This window comes from Bos indicus, chromosome 5 (assembly GCF_029378745.1).
Source record: "Bos indicus isolate NIAB-ARS_2022 breed Sahiwal x Tharparkar chromosome 5, NIAB-ARS_B.indTharparkar_mat_pri_1.0, whole genome shotgun sequence".
Taxonomy (NCBI): Eukaryota; Metazoa; Chordata; class Mammalia; order Artiodactyla; family Bovidae; genus Bos; species Bos indicus.
Genome location: NC_091764.1, coordinates 14,684,258 through 14,698,379, shown reverse-complemented (window position 1 = coordinate 14,698,379; position 14,122 = coordinate 14,684,258). Strand labels below are relative to the sequence as shown.

General features: G+C 38.1%; 1 long non-coding RNA gene across 4 annotated transcripts in view; it reads right to left on the bottom strand.

The window, feature by feature from the left end:
• Window positions 1-14,122, bottom strand: part of LOC139183059 (uncharacterized) — a 53,923-nt gene that overhangs the window by 22,656 nt on the left and 17,145 nt on the right. Inside the window, exon 3 of one of the 4 annotated variants that reach the window (XR_011566517.1) lies at window positions 9,052-9,716. The exons of 2 other annotated variants lie outside the window; for them this stretch is intronic. This is a non-coding gene — a long non-coding RNA (uncharacterized lncRNA). Of the gene's footprint in view, window positions 1-9,051; window positions 9,717-10,216; window positions 10,283-14,122 lie in introns of those variants that run through there. One more of the 4 variants, XR_011566518.1, reaches the window with a different exon arrangement.

Here is a 14,122-nt window from a genome sequence, read left to right as displayed (position 1 = left end):
ATTCTACATGCATGGGTGATGGTACTTCAGTTTTTCCAGAAAAAGCTCGTGATTGGAAATAAGATAATAAAAAATAAAAATCTAAATACAATATAACTGCTGCTGCTAAGTAGCTTCAGTCGTAGCTTTCATTTTAATAGAAATTGCACATTTAGGAAAAATAAGACCCTAGCATTTGCTATTTGTTCCCACGGTCATTTATTTACATCACACACTTCTATTAAGTGCCCACTTTGAGTCCTGCACTACTCTACATGCTTGAGGTATACCAGTGGGCAATGCAAAGGACCTTTAGGTTCATGGGCACAAAAAGAAAAAAAGATAAACATAATAAATAATGAAATAATTACAGTTTATTAGAATGCAATAACAATAACTGCTGCTGCTGCTGCTAAGTCGCTTCAGTCGTGTCCGACTCTGTGCAGCCCCACGGACTGCAGCCCACCAGGCTCCCCCGTCCCTGGGACTCTCCAGGCAAGAACACTGGAGTGGGTTGCCATTGCCTTCTCCAATGCATGAAAGTGAAAAGTGAAAGTGAAGTCACTCAGTCGTGTCCAATTGTTAGCGACCCTATGGACTGCAGCTTACCAAGCTCTTCCATTCATGGAATTTGCCAGGCAAGAGTACTGGAGTGGGGTGCCATTGCCTTCTCCCATAACAATAACAATAACTAGAGCAAAGAGACTTGAGAGTGCTGGAGCTGAAGAGTAAGACAAAATTTAAGAGAGAATTGTCAAGGATACTGGAGCAGAGGTGGTGATTAGGCCATCTGACTTGCAGATATTTGAAGTTAAGAGTGTTCCAGACAGAGGGAACAGCCACTGCGAAGTCCCCGTTAAGGGTGGAGCACACTTGAGGTATTTGAGGCAAGAAGGAAGCCAGCATGGCAGAATCGGAATGAACAAAGGGCATAGACAACGGAGACCTGTACATAAGCTTGTGCAGAGTGTTAAGGGGTGGACAGAAGATCATGGAAGACTTTGGAGAAGGAAATGGCAACCCACTCCAGTGTTCTTGCCTGGAGAATCCCATGGACAGAGGAGCCTGGTGGGCTACAGTCCACGGGGTCGCAAAGAGTCGGACACGCCTGAGCAACTTCACTTCACTTCACTTCGTATGGAATTTGACTCTACCATTAATGAAATGGGGAGCCATCTCAGTTTTTTAAAGCATAGGAGTGACAGGATCTGACTTCCATCCTCTAAGTATTATTTCAACTACTATTAGAAATGAAATATAGAGTAACAAGTCTAATATTATGTCAACAAGTTAGGAGGCAATGGGAATAATACAGGTGAGAAATAGATGGTTTATTAATACATCAGGGAGGTAAAGCAGAGAAAATATAAGTAGTCTGTTTCTGTTAACAATGTTTTAATTTGGTTTAATTTGTTCTTATAAGAACTCAGCTAGAGATGACAGTCAAAATAGTCACATAATGCTAAAACACTTACTCAAAACATTACTCAAAAGAACATTACTGCTCATTTCAGGCATATTTGCATTATCTTGTACATGGATGGTGAATTGCTTGAGTATAGAGAGCAAATTTCATATATTACTCTACCATAACTGTACAAAGTACTCAGTAAACATTCTTTGATTAGTTTCCTAAATGAAGATTTGTGGAAGCTTTCTGAAAATTTCCAATTTTGTTCAGTTATCATGTTCATTAAGTCTTCTGTGATTAAAACTTATGAAATCTAACATGTTTTATGATAAGTGCTCATGATTATTTTAATAAAATAGCATGATGACAAATGTTAATTCATTTAAATGTTTTCATCAGTTATGATATTATTGTGGTGAACAAATGTAACATTCTTTACATTCTTGCTGCAAATATGCGATAAAAAGATACTACTGGTGAAAAAGAAGTGTGAAAAAAAGAATGAAAGACTGAAATGTTAGTTTAAGCTTAAATGTGGCCCATGAAAAAGATGTGAATTTAAGTTAATGAGATATTTTTAGGAACAGTGAACAGTATGCTTTGATGCAGTTTTGTTTTTCATAAAGACTTGAAAATTAGTACAATAAATACAGTTACCTTTGTCTTTACAGCTTTTAAAATTTATCAATCTTTAGTAGAACGCTAAAGCACAGGCGGCTGCGACGGGCGCGCTAAAGCACGGTCGAGAGGAGCCACCCCACGTCCGAGGTCAGGGGCAGAAGCTGGGAGGACCCCATGCCCGAAGGGCGGCGGCCAAGAGAAGTTACCCCACCTCCGAGGTCAGGGGCAGCGGCCCAGAGTACCAGACTGCGACGGCGCAGGAATGGCCGAGAGGAGCTACCCCACGTCCGAGGTCAGGGGGCGAGGCCCAGAGGAGATGCCCAACGTCCGAGGTCAGGGGCGGCGACGAGAGGAGTTACCCCACGTCCGAGATCAGGGGCGGTGACTAGAGGAGTTACCCCGCGTCCGAGGTCAGGGGCGGCGACGAGAGGAGTTACCTTGCATCCGAGGTCAGGGGCGGTGGCCAGGAGGAGATACCCCACGCCCCACGCCCGGGGCCAAGGGCGGCGGCCGGGAGGAGCAACCCACACCCGAGGCCAGGAGCGGTGGCCAGGAGGACCAAGCCCACGTCCAAGGAGCCATGGCTGTGTGGGCGCAGGAGGGCCTAAAGGAGCTATCCCAGGTTGAAGGTCAGGAAGGGCGGCAGTGAGGAGATACCCCTCGTCCAAGGTAAGGAGCAAAGGCTGTGCTTTGCTGGAGCAGCCGTGAAGAGATACCCCACGCCCAAGGTAAGAGAAACCCAAGTAAGACCGTAGGTGTTGCAAGAGGACATCAGAGGGCAAACACACTGAAACCATACTCACAGAAAACTAGTCAATCTAATCACACTAGGACCACAGTCTTCCCTAACTCAATGAAACTAAGCCATGCCCATGGGGCAATCCAAGATGGGCGGGTCATGGTGGAGAGATCTGACAGAATGTGGTCCACAGGAGAAGGGAATGGCAAACCACTTCAGTATTCTTGCCTTGAGAACCCCATGAACAGTATGAAAAGGCAAAATGATAGGATACTGAAAGAGGAGCTCCCCAGGTCAGTAGGTGCCCAATATGCTACTGGAGAGCAGTGGAGAAATAACTCCAGAAAGAATGAAGGGATGGAGCCAAAGCAAAAAGAACACCCAGCTGTGGATGTGACTGGTGATAGAAGCAAGGTCCGATGCTGTAAAGAGCAATATTGCATGGGAACCTGGAATGTCAGGTCCACAAATCAAGGCAAATTGGAAGTGGTCAAGCAAGAGATGGGAAGAGTGAATGTCGGCATTCTAGGAATCAGCGAACTGAAATGGACTGAAATGGGTGAATTTAACTCAGATGACCATTATATCTACTACTGGGGGCAGGAATCCCTCAGAAGAAATGGAGTAGCCATCATGGTCAACAAAAGAGTCCGAAATGCAGTACTTGGATGCAATCTCAAAAACGATAGAATGATCTCTGTTCGTTTCCAAGGCAAACCATTCAATACCACAATAATCCAAGTCTATGCCCCAACCAGTAACACTGAAGAAGCTGAAGTTGAATGGTTCTATGAAGACCTACAAGACCTTTTAGAACTAACACCCCAAAAAGATGTCCTTTTCACTATAGGGGACTGGAATGCAAAAGTAGGAAGTCAAGAAACACCTGGAGTAACAGGCAAATTTGGCTTGGAATACGGAATGAAGCAGGGCAAAGACTAATAGAGTTTTGCCAAGAAAATGCACTGGTCATAGCAAACACTCTCTTCCAACAACACAAGAGAAGACTCTATACATGGACATCACCAGATGGTCAACACGGAAATCAGATTGATTATATTCTTTGCAGCCAAAGATGGAGAAGCTCTATACAGTCAGCAAAAACAAGACCAGGAGCTGACTGTGGCTCAGACGATGAATTCCTTATTGCCAAATTCAGACTTAAATTGAAGAAAGTAGGGAAAACCACTAGACCATTCAGGTATGACCTAAATCAAATTCCTTATGATTATACACTGGAAGTGAGAAATAGATTTAAGGGCCTAGATCTGATAGATAGACTGCCTGATGAACTATGGAATGAGGTTCGTGACATTGTATAGGAGACAGGGATCAAGATCATCCCCATAGAAAAGAAATGCAAAAAAGCAAAACGGCTGTCTGGGGAGGCCTTACAAATAGCTGTGAAAAGAAGAGAAGCGAAAAGCAAAGGAGAAAAGGAAAGATTAAACATCTGAATACAGAGTTCCAAAGAATAGCAAGAAGAGATAAGCAAGCCTTCTTCAGCGATCAATGCAAAGACAGAGGAAAACAACAGAATGGGAAAGACTAGAGATCTCTTCAAGAAAATCAGAGATACCAAAGGAACATTTCATGCAAAGATGGGCTCGATAAAGGACAGAAATGGTATGGACCTAACAGAAACAGAATATATTAAGAAGAGGTGGCAAGAATACACAGAAGAACTATACAAAAAAGATCTTCACGACCAAGATAACCACGATGGTGTGATCACTGACCTAGAGCCAGACATCCTGGAATGTGAAGTCAAGTGGGCCTTAGAAAGCATCACTATGGTTTTTTTCTTTTTTTTTTTTTTCTGATTTTATTTTATTTTTAAACTTTACATAATTGTATTAGTTTTGCCAAATATCAAAATGAAAAAAAAAAAAAGAAAGCATCACTATGAACAAAGCTAGTGGAAGTGATGGAATTCCAGTTGAGCTCTTTCAAATCCTGAAAGATGATGCTGTGAAAGTGCTGTACTCAATATATCAGCAAATTTGGAAAACTCAGCAGTGGCCACAGGACTGGAAAAGGTCAGTTTTCATTCCAATCCAAAGAAAGGCAATGCCAAAGAATGCTCAAACTACCGCACAATTGCACTCATCTCACACCCTAGTAAAGTAATGCTCAAAATTCTCCAAGTCAGGCTTCAGCAATATGTGAACTGTGAACTTCCTGATGTTCAAGCTGGTTTTAGAAAAGGCAGAGGAACCAGAGATCAAATTGCCAACATCCACTGGATCATGGAAAAAGCAAGAGAGTTCCAGAAAAGCATATATTTCTGCTTTATTGACTATGCCAAAGCCTTTGACTGTGTGGATCACAGTAAACTGTGGAAAATTCTGAAAGAGATGAGAATACCAGACCACCTGACCTGCCTCTTGAGAAATCTGTATGCAGGTCAGGAAGCAACAGTTAGAACTGGACATGGAACAACAGACTGGTTCCAAATAGGAAAAGGTGTACATCAAGGCTGTATATTATCACCCTGTTTATTTAACTTATATGCAGAGTACATCATGAGAAACGCTGGACTGAAAGAAACACAAGCTGGAATCAAGATTGCCAGGAGAAATATCAATAACCTTAGATATGCAGATGACACCACCCTTATGGCAGAAAGTGAAGAGGAACTAAAAAGCCTCTTGATGAAAGTGAAAGTGGAGAGTGAAAAAGTTGGCGTAAAGCTCAACATTCAGAAAATGAAGATCATGGCATCCCATCGCTTCATGGGAAATAGATGGGGAAACAGTGGAAACAGTGTCAGACTTTATTTTTCTGGGCTCCAAAATCACTACAGATGGTGACTGCAGCCATGAAATTAAAAGACGCTTACTCCTTGGAAGGAAAGTTATGACCAACCTAGATAGCATATTCAAAAGCAGAGACATTACTTTGCCAACAAAGTTTCGTCTAGTCAAGGCTATGGTTTTTCCTGTGGTCATGTATGGATGTGAGAGTTGGACTGTGAAGAAGGCTGAGCGCCAAAAAATTGATGCTTTTGAACTGTGGTGTTGGAGAAGACTCTTGAGAGTCCCTTGGACTGCAAGGAGATCCAACCAGTCCACCCTGAAGGAGATCAACCCTGGGATTTCTTTGGAAGGAATGATGCTAAAGCGGAAACTCCAGTACTTTGGCCACCTCATGAGAAGAGTTGACTCATTGGAAAAGACTCTGATGCTGGGAGGGATTGGGGGCAAGAGGAGAAGGGGATGACAGAGGATGAGATGGCTGGATGGCATCACTGAGTCTGGGTGAACTCCAGGATTTGGTGATGGACAGGGAGGCCTGGCGTGCTGCGCTTCATGGGGTCGCAAAGAGTCGGACATGACTGAGTGACTGATCTGATCTGAATGTCCCACCTTCTATAGTTTAAGCTATAATGAGATAAACCAATTTTACAGCTTCTAGATCTGAAAACAAATTGAAAAATATGTGCCCTGTTTTTACTTTCTGTTGAGGGTACACTTCAACATTGATCTAGGGGAATACATATTGTCCTAAACTAAAAACAAAATATTCAATACAAACCATGATTTGTATTTATAAAGTGAAAATTCATTTACATGTGTTAAGCCTGATTTTTCTCTTATATTCAGTTCAGTTCAGTTCAGTCGCTCAGTCGTGTTCAACTCTTTGTGAACCCATGGACAGCAGCATGCCAGGCTTCCCTGTCTATCACCAACTCCTGGAGCTTACTCAAACTCATGTCCTTCAAGTCTGTGATGCCATCCAACCATCTCAACCTCTGTCATGCCTGTCTCCTCCTGCCTTCACTCTTTCTGAGCATCAGGGTCTTTGCAAATGTATCTCTTCTTTGCATCAGGTGGTCAAAGTATTGGAGTTTCAACTTCAACATCAGTCCTTCCAATGAATACTCAGGACTGATTTCTATTAGGATTGACTGGTTGGATCTCCTTGCAGTCCAAGGGACCCTCAACGTCCTCTTCAACACCACAATTAAAAGCATCAATTCTTCGGCGCTCAGCTTTCTTTATAGTCCAACTCTCACATCCATACATGACTACTGGAAAAACCATAGCTTTGACTAGATGGACCTCTGTTGGTAAAGTAATGTCTCTGCTTTTTAATATTCTGTCTAGGTTGGTCATAGCTTTTCTTCCAAGGAGTAAGTGTCTTTTAATTTCATGGCTGCAGTCACCATCTGCAGTGATTTGAAACACCCTAAAAATAGTCTGTCACTGATTCCACTGTTTCCCCATCTATTTGCCATGAAGTGGAGGGACCAGATGCCATGATCTCAGTTTTTTGAATGTTGAGCTTTAAGCCAACTTTTTCACTCTCCTCTTTCACTTTCATCAAGAGGCTCTTTAGTTCTTCACTTTCTGCCATATTGGTGGTGTCATCTGCATATCTGAAGTTATTGATATTTCACCCGGCAGTCTTGATTGCAGCCTGTGCTTCTTCCAGCCCAGCATTTCTCATGATGTACTCTGCATATAAGTTAAATAAGCAGGGTGACAATATACAGCCTTGATGTACTCCTTTCTGGATTTGGAACCAGTCTGTTGTTCCATGTCCAGTTCTAAATGTTGCTTCCAGACCTGCATACAGATTTCTCAAGAGCAGGTCAGGTGGTCTGGTATTCCCATCTCTTTAAGAATTTTCCACAGTTTGTTGTGATCCATACAGTCAAAGGCTTTGGCATAGTCAATAAAGCAGAAGTAGATTTTTTTTCTGGAATTCTCTTGCGTTTTCGACAATCCAACAGATGTTGGCAATTTGATCTCTGGTTCCTCTGCTTTTTCTAAATCCAGCTTGAACATCTGGAAGTTCATGGTTCACATACTGTTGAAGCCAGGTTTGGAGAATTTTGAACATTACTTTGCTAGCATGTGAGATGATCTTTTATTACTTTATTTTGATCTAAAAGTCTTTTATTATTTTAATCTAAAAGTCCATAATATTAGTGAAGGTACATCATCCAAGAAATCAAAAGGGGTAAGGAATTATGGAGTAAGTAATTTAACATATCTAATTGATATAAAAGAAAGAATCTTGCTTGCATTAAGATAACCACACTTTGACTACACAAAGCTCAGACTATAAACACTTTTACATTAATATTTAAATTTCAGTGTAATTGAAACCAGAGTTTTTCTAGCTAAATAAATAATCACAACATTAGCAACTATACATGATAAATTGGAGACATTTAGGACATAGGATAAAATAATTAGTAAGTTTTGTAGAACCTCATGTCACATAAGTAGTCCAGTTTAAAAGTACTTTTGAAGCATATGTTCTTCCAAAATCTGAGTTTGTTGGATAATTTTATAATTTTTTCTTAAAAAAAATTACATTTAGTATCTTCCACCAAACTGATAATAAGGTGCAATCACAAAAATATTTCTGCAGCATACTTGTGGGTTTTCTTATTTGTTTGTTTTATGCCTACCAAAATTTGCAAGCAAAAATTAAAAATAAAATTGGGTTGACCAAAATGTTTGTTCGGAGTTTTCTGTACACTAGTATGGAAAAATTTGAACAAATTTTTTTTGCGAACCCAATAAATAATAATAAAAAACTTTAAAAACTGAGAAGTTTTGTAGATAAAGATATTTTAATCTTTGACTATTTCATTATGTAGTGGAAAATAATTCAAGTGGGACCACATGGAGATTTCTCAAAATTCTGGACAATCTCAGAAATTAATAATATGAAGATATAGAAATAAATTCTGAAATACCTGTTGATTTCAGTTTATTATGAAAACTGTTTAATGCAAATGTACATCTGAGAGCAAGCCAGCTCATTCAGCTTATAGGATGCTGTACCCTTAATATTTTTATTTAAGAATAGGTCAGTTTAATTCCAGGATGTCCACCTTTGTCAGGCAACATTTCCTTATAACTTTTCATCTTCACTAAGAATGAAAACCATCCGCAGAAGAAATCCTCAGAAATTTGGGTCTGTACTTCTCTTTAAATTGCATAGAACATCTTTCATGCCCACAGATATTTTTACATCTAAGACAGCCTGCAGTTCTGCTTGCCAACATGAAATTTGTTTCACAAATTTTTCAGCAGCTGGTATGATAATGAGCCAGTTTTTATGCAAATTAGTGATCGTCCTAATCAATTTTTAACTACAAAATTAAAATTTAAAATTTTTTGAGTAAATTATTTTTAAACAGAGAAAAGCTTTATCAAATTTATATATTTAGCTCATATCCCATTATATTTTAAAAAAGTATGTTGAAGAACTATTTCTATGAAGCAGAGAAAAGTTTCTTCTGGAAGTGTAGTGTTTAATTGTGTGCTATATTGAAAGATACATTTTATTTTTTAAACTAATATTATTACAAAATGATAAATTTTCATTAATATAGTAAGGTTGCCACATTTTTGTATTACCACTTTAAATGCAATATATTTAATCATTTCTTTAGAAAGACAAAGAAGTACCACAAAATAAACTTGCTACTTTTGATGCTGAAGCTAATTATTCCTTCTAATTGACTGAGCCAACCTTTTGCAAACCACAAAGTAACCAACTATTAAATGTATCTAGTTGTTTATAGAGTATAAGTTACTTTATTTTTGTTCCATGAATGACTGTTCTTTTGAAAGTAAAGGATAGTTCTTATTATTGATGGGCTTATTGGTCTATGGCTGTATTTATATGTGTAAGGACCTCCTTTCTGAATTTTATGCCCTGTAATATAGTAACATATCCTTTAAGGTGAAGATAAAAATGGATTCAACTTTGGCATAAGGTTTAAAACAGGGAATAAAGTATATTGTTATATTTACTTTTTATCTGATCTGCATACATTTTTCTGTAAAATAGGGACTGTATAATCCATGGACTTCTCTAGGCCAGAATACTGGAGTGGGTAGCCTTTCCCTTCTCCAGCAGATCTTCCCAACCCAGGAATCGAACTGGGGTCTCCAGCATTGCAGGTCGATTCTTTACCAGCTGAGCTATCAGGGAAGCCTGTAAAATATTAGTATCATACAACTGGTTGTACCTTTGTATTCAGTCATTTCTCAAGCAATCAGAGATCAATTTTGAATTTAAAAATGGAAAGATAAAGCAAAATTTTCCTATGATTTAATATCACAGACATTTCAAACATGCATTTAGTATACTGTAAAACACCAATATTCCAAGTATATAAGAGAGCAAGTAAGTAAGTGCTATTCGCTCAGTCGTGCCGACTCTTTGTGGCCCCTTGGACTGCAGCTCACCAGGCTCCTCTGTCCATGAGATTTTCCAGGCAATGATACTGGAGTGGGTTGCCATTTCCTTCTCCAGGGGATCTTCCCAACCCGGGGATCGAACCCAAGTCTCCTGCACTGCAGGCAAATTCTTTACTGACTGAGCTACAAGGGAAGTCCAAGTATATAGGAACTTTTTATTCTAATAAATTTAAATAATTAAATAAATTTTTAATATTCAAAGATGAACAGAATTTGATATTTTTGATAGATTTTATTTAAACCTGCACTTTGACACTGTAGACTTGGATATGGACTTGCTGCAGAGTAGATATGTTAAAACTGAAAAATAAAAACATAATTATTTTATTACTGACATTATAATTTGTTTTTCCTTCTGTTCCCAGATTCAAGGTCAACTTATTGTCTAAATGCTTTTTTCTCAGTCCTCTGAAGTCTCGAATTTAGAACAGTTCCTAGCACAAGTTAGAGTCTGAATATATATGTATTGCTTAAATAAATGATAATGAGAATAGTTTTGTTCCTTGTCATTATACTAACAATGCATCTTTATTTTTCACTGACTTTTAATTTCATTTAATTTGTTCAGTTGTATAGAAATATATATACATTTTGTTTTCAGTTTTCTTGAGACACTGATTAACATAGACGCAAAAATTCTCAACAAAATACTAGCAAAATGAATCCTGCTGCTGCTGCTGCTGCTAAGTCGCTTCAGTCGTGTCCGACTCTGTGCGACCTCATAGACGGCAGCCCACCAGGCTCCCCCGCCCCTGGGATTCTCCAGGCAAGAACATTGGAGTGGGTTGCCATTTCCTTCTCCAATGAATCCTACCATACATTTTTAAAAAAACATATATCATAATTAAGACTAACTTATCCCTGAGGAGCAATGATGTTTCAAAATACACAAATCAAAAAAATGGGATACAATACATTAACAGAATGAAGAAGAAAAATCATGAGATTATCTTAATGCATGCTCAAAAAGCATTTGACAAAACTCCATATCTATTCATGATAAAATTCTCAATAAATTAGGTATATGAGAAATATACCTCAACATAATAAAGGGCATACATGACAAACCAACAGCTAACATCATGTGCTGTGCTCAGTCACTTCAGTCATGTCTGACTCTTTGCTACTCTCTGAACTATAGCCCCCCAGGTTGCACTGTCCAGGGGATTCTCCAGGCAAGAACACTGGAGTGGGTTGCCATACTCTCCTCCAGGGGATCTTCCTGACTTAGGGATCGAACCCACATCTCCTGCATCTCCAGCACTGCAGGCAGATTCTTTACTGCTGAGGGAAGCCCCAGCTAACATCATATTCAATGGTAAAAAGAAGAAATCTTTTTCTCTAAGATTAGAAACAAAGCAAAGATGCCTTCTTTAACCACTCCTATTCAATAAGGTACTGGAAGTTCAGGTCAAAACAATCAGGCAAGAAAAAGAAATAACAAACATCCAAATAAAAAAGGAAGGCGCTCAATTGTCTCTGTTTGTAGATGACATGATCTCATATAGAAAACCCTAAAGATTCCAGTAAAGATACTGGGAAAAAAACATAGAAATTAATAAATCAATTTAGTAAAACTGCAGGATACAGAATTAATATACAAATCAGTTGCATTTATACATATTATCAATAAACTTTCCAAAAAAGAAAATTTAAAAAATCCCATTACAACAGTATCAAAAAGAATAGAATACTTAAGAATAAATACAATCAAGGAAGTGAAGATCCATACACTGAAAACTATGAGACAGTGATGAAACAAACTAAAGAAAGCATAAATAAATGAACAGGCATTCTAAGTTCATGGATTGGAATTTATCTTGTTAAAATGTCCATACTACACAATGCATTCTTCATAATAAAATTTAACGCTCTCTCTTTTGGAAAAGAACTTAGGGACTTAGGAAAACTGACGCAGAATCCTAATTTAAAAACTACCCATCTCCTGAAACATGTTTTTGAGATAAAACAGTCAATGCTTTCAGCAAGCCTATAGGTCCCAGCCCAGGCACAGTGACATTTACTTTCTATAGCAAAACAACATAAATGGAATGACTAATAAATTGCCTTCATTATTGATGAGTCAGAGACTGGGTGAGTCTGTGCCTACAAATAAAAGATACTTAAAACACGCCATTGGGCAAGACTGGAATTGTCAAAGATAGAAGTTGAGACACCTGGGAACAACTAGGTATGTAAATATATATAATGTAGGTATGGAACTCAAAAAAGAGAAGTCTAGTTACAGAAAGTATTTTAGGTTGCTTAAGTGCTTGGGTTGTATTAGATTACTGTTCATGATATTTAGTCCTTTCCCCAATTTTCTTTCTTTCACTTTCACTTTCCAATCTTATGCGGAAATAAAATGTCCCTGCTTCATTATATGGGGCTTGGCCAAGTGTCTTGCTTTGGTAGAATGTGGGCAGTTGTGATAGCGTGCCAGTTCTAATTCTGTCCTTAAAAGACATCAAGTTTCTGTCGGCCCTTTTGCCATGAAAAGAACACGCGTTAGAAGATAATGGTTCCAGGTAGGTTAAGAGACATGTAGAGAAGACCTGAATGAAGCTTAGAACTGATAGAACCAGGCCAGTTTAGCTAAGTGATGAGGATGGTAATTGTAGTTCTAAACCACTGGGCTTGGGAATGATTTGGGTTTATAGCATTGTGACAGTAACTGGCTTATTCAGTGCTCCTCACTTTATTTTTAAATTAGCACTACATTTTAAAATGAGCACTACCTTCCAGTCCAGTCTCCTCAGGACCTCGCATTTATTCCTGCCTTGCTATAATTTCAAATTGAGACTTTTATCATACTTTTCATAATCAGGAATTGACAGAGCTGTGCAGAGAGGTGGAGAGGGACCATTAAATGGTGGTCCCTAGCGTTATCAAATATAAAGAGAATCTAAATGATGAAAAAAAATAGAATTTAATATGAGAATCTACTTAGATGGGTTGGAAATATAATGCTCAAGTATTATAAGAAAAGTATGTGCAAATAACTAAGAGATTACAATGTGACAATTAGACTCAGAATAAGGTGGTATGAAAATGATGGAAGAGAAAGATTGCTGGTAGAGTGGTTCTAAGACTACAGATTCTTTTCTGACTCACTCTGAATTCTCATGTGTTACACACAACCTTAAATGCTTCATTGGCATAATAGTAAAGTAACTTATATTATTAAATATGATTGTACCCTGCTTTTCTGTGAAAGATATGCTATTATATCTCTCTCTACCTTTAAGTTCTGCAAATTAGTTTGGCTTAAATCCAAAAAAACACCAATATTTATACATTATTAAATTTAAAAAGCCCTGAAATCGGTGTTAAAAATCATTAATTTTCATTAGTCTCAAAGGAAATATAAACTTCTTGGCTATATTTCCTACAACAAACAAAGCTATTATAAGAAATTATTTGACAGAATTTATAAAAATAATTGGAAAATGGTATACCAACTTAGAATTAAAATTAAAAGTCCTATGCTTATTACAGAGCAGTTTAAGTAAGTTTTTTTTTTTTCCTATATAGAAGTCAAGAACAGTTAAATTCTGTTACATTTAGAATGCTATACTTGGTATTATGAATATAACAGAAGTACTGTGTTCCTGGCTTAGAAATCATTCTGCTTTCAGCTTTGTAGCACTAACTTGACTGTCTTTTAACTTCTCTATCGTGGTTAAAAGCAACAGAAAATTTCCAATTATCCAGGCTTTGACTGCTGTTAAGCTCTTACCCTCTTTCAGGAGGCTAAGTTCAGTTAACTAAAAAGTCCATTGGAATTGTCTTTTCAGTGTTTTTTGAAGATGTTCTTTCCTTTCCTGACATTGTGCTATCTAAAACCTTTAGCACATATTAAAATACTGCAAAGACCACTGAGGTGCTTGTGCATGCTTAAGTATTCAGCAAATATTTATTGTGGAGAATGAATGAATGAATGAATGAATGTTTACTCCCCCCCACACACAAATAAAACTCCTATGGGTTTCCATCTTTTATGGCATTAATTCATAAATCCTTATTATTGTGATCAAGCAGATCTCTAGGACATGACTTAATTACCTTTCCAATTTCATCTCTTAATATATCAAACACATCAATTCCCTCTCATGAGTGAAATTCACTTCACAGGTGTAT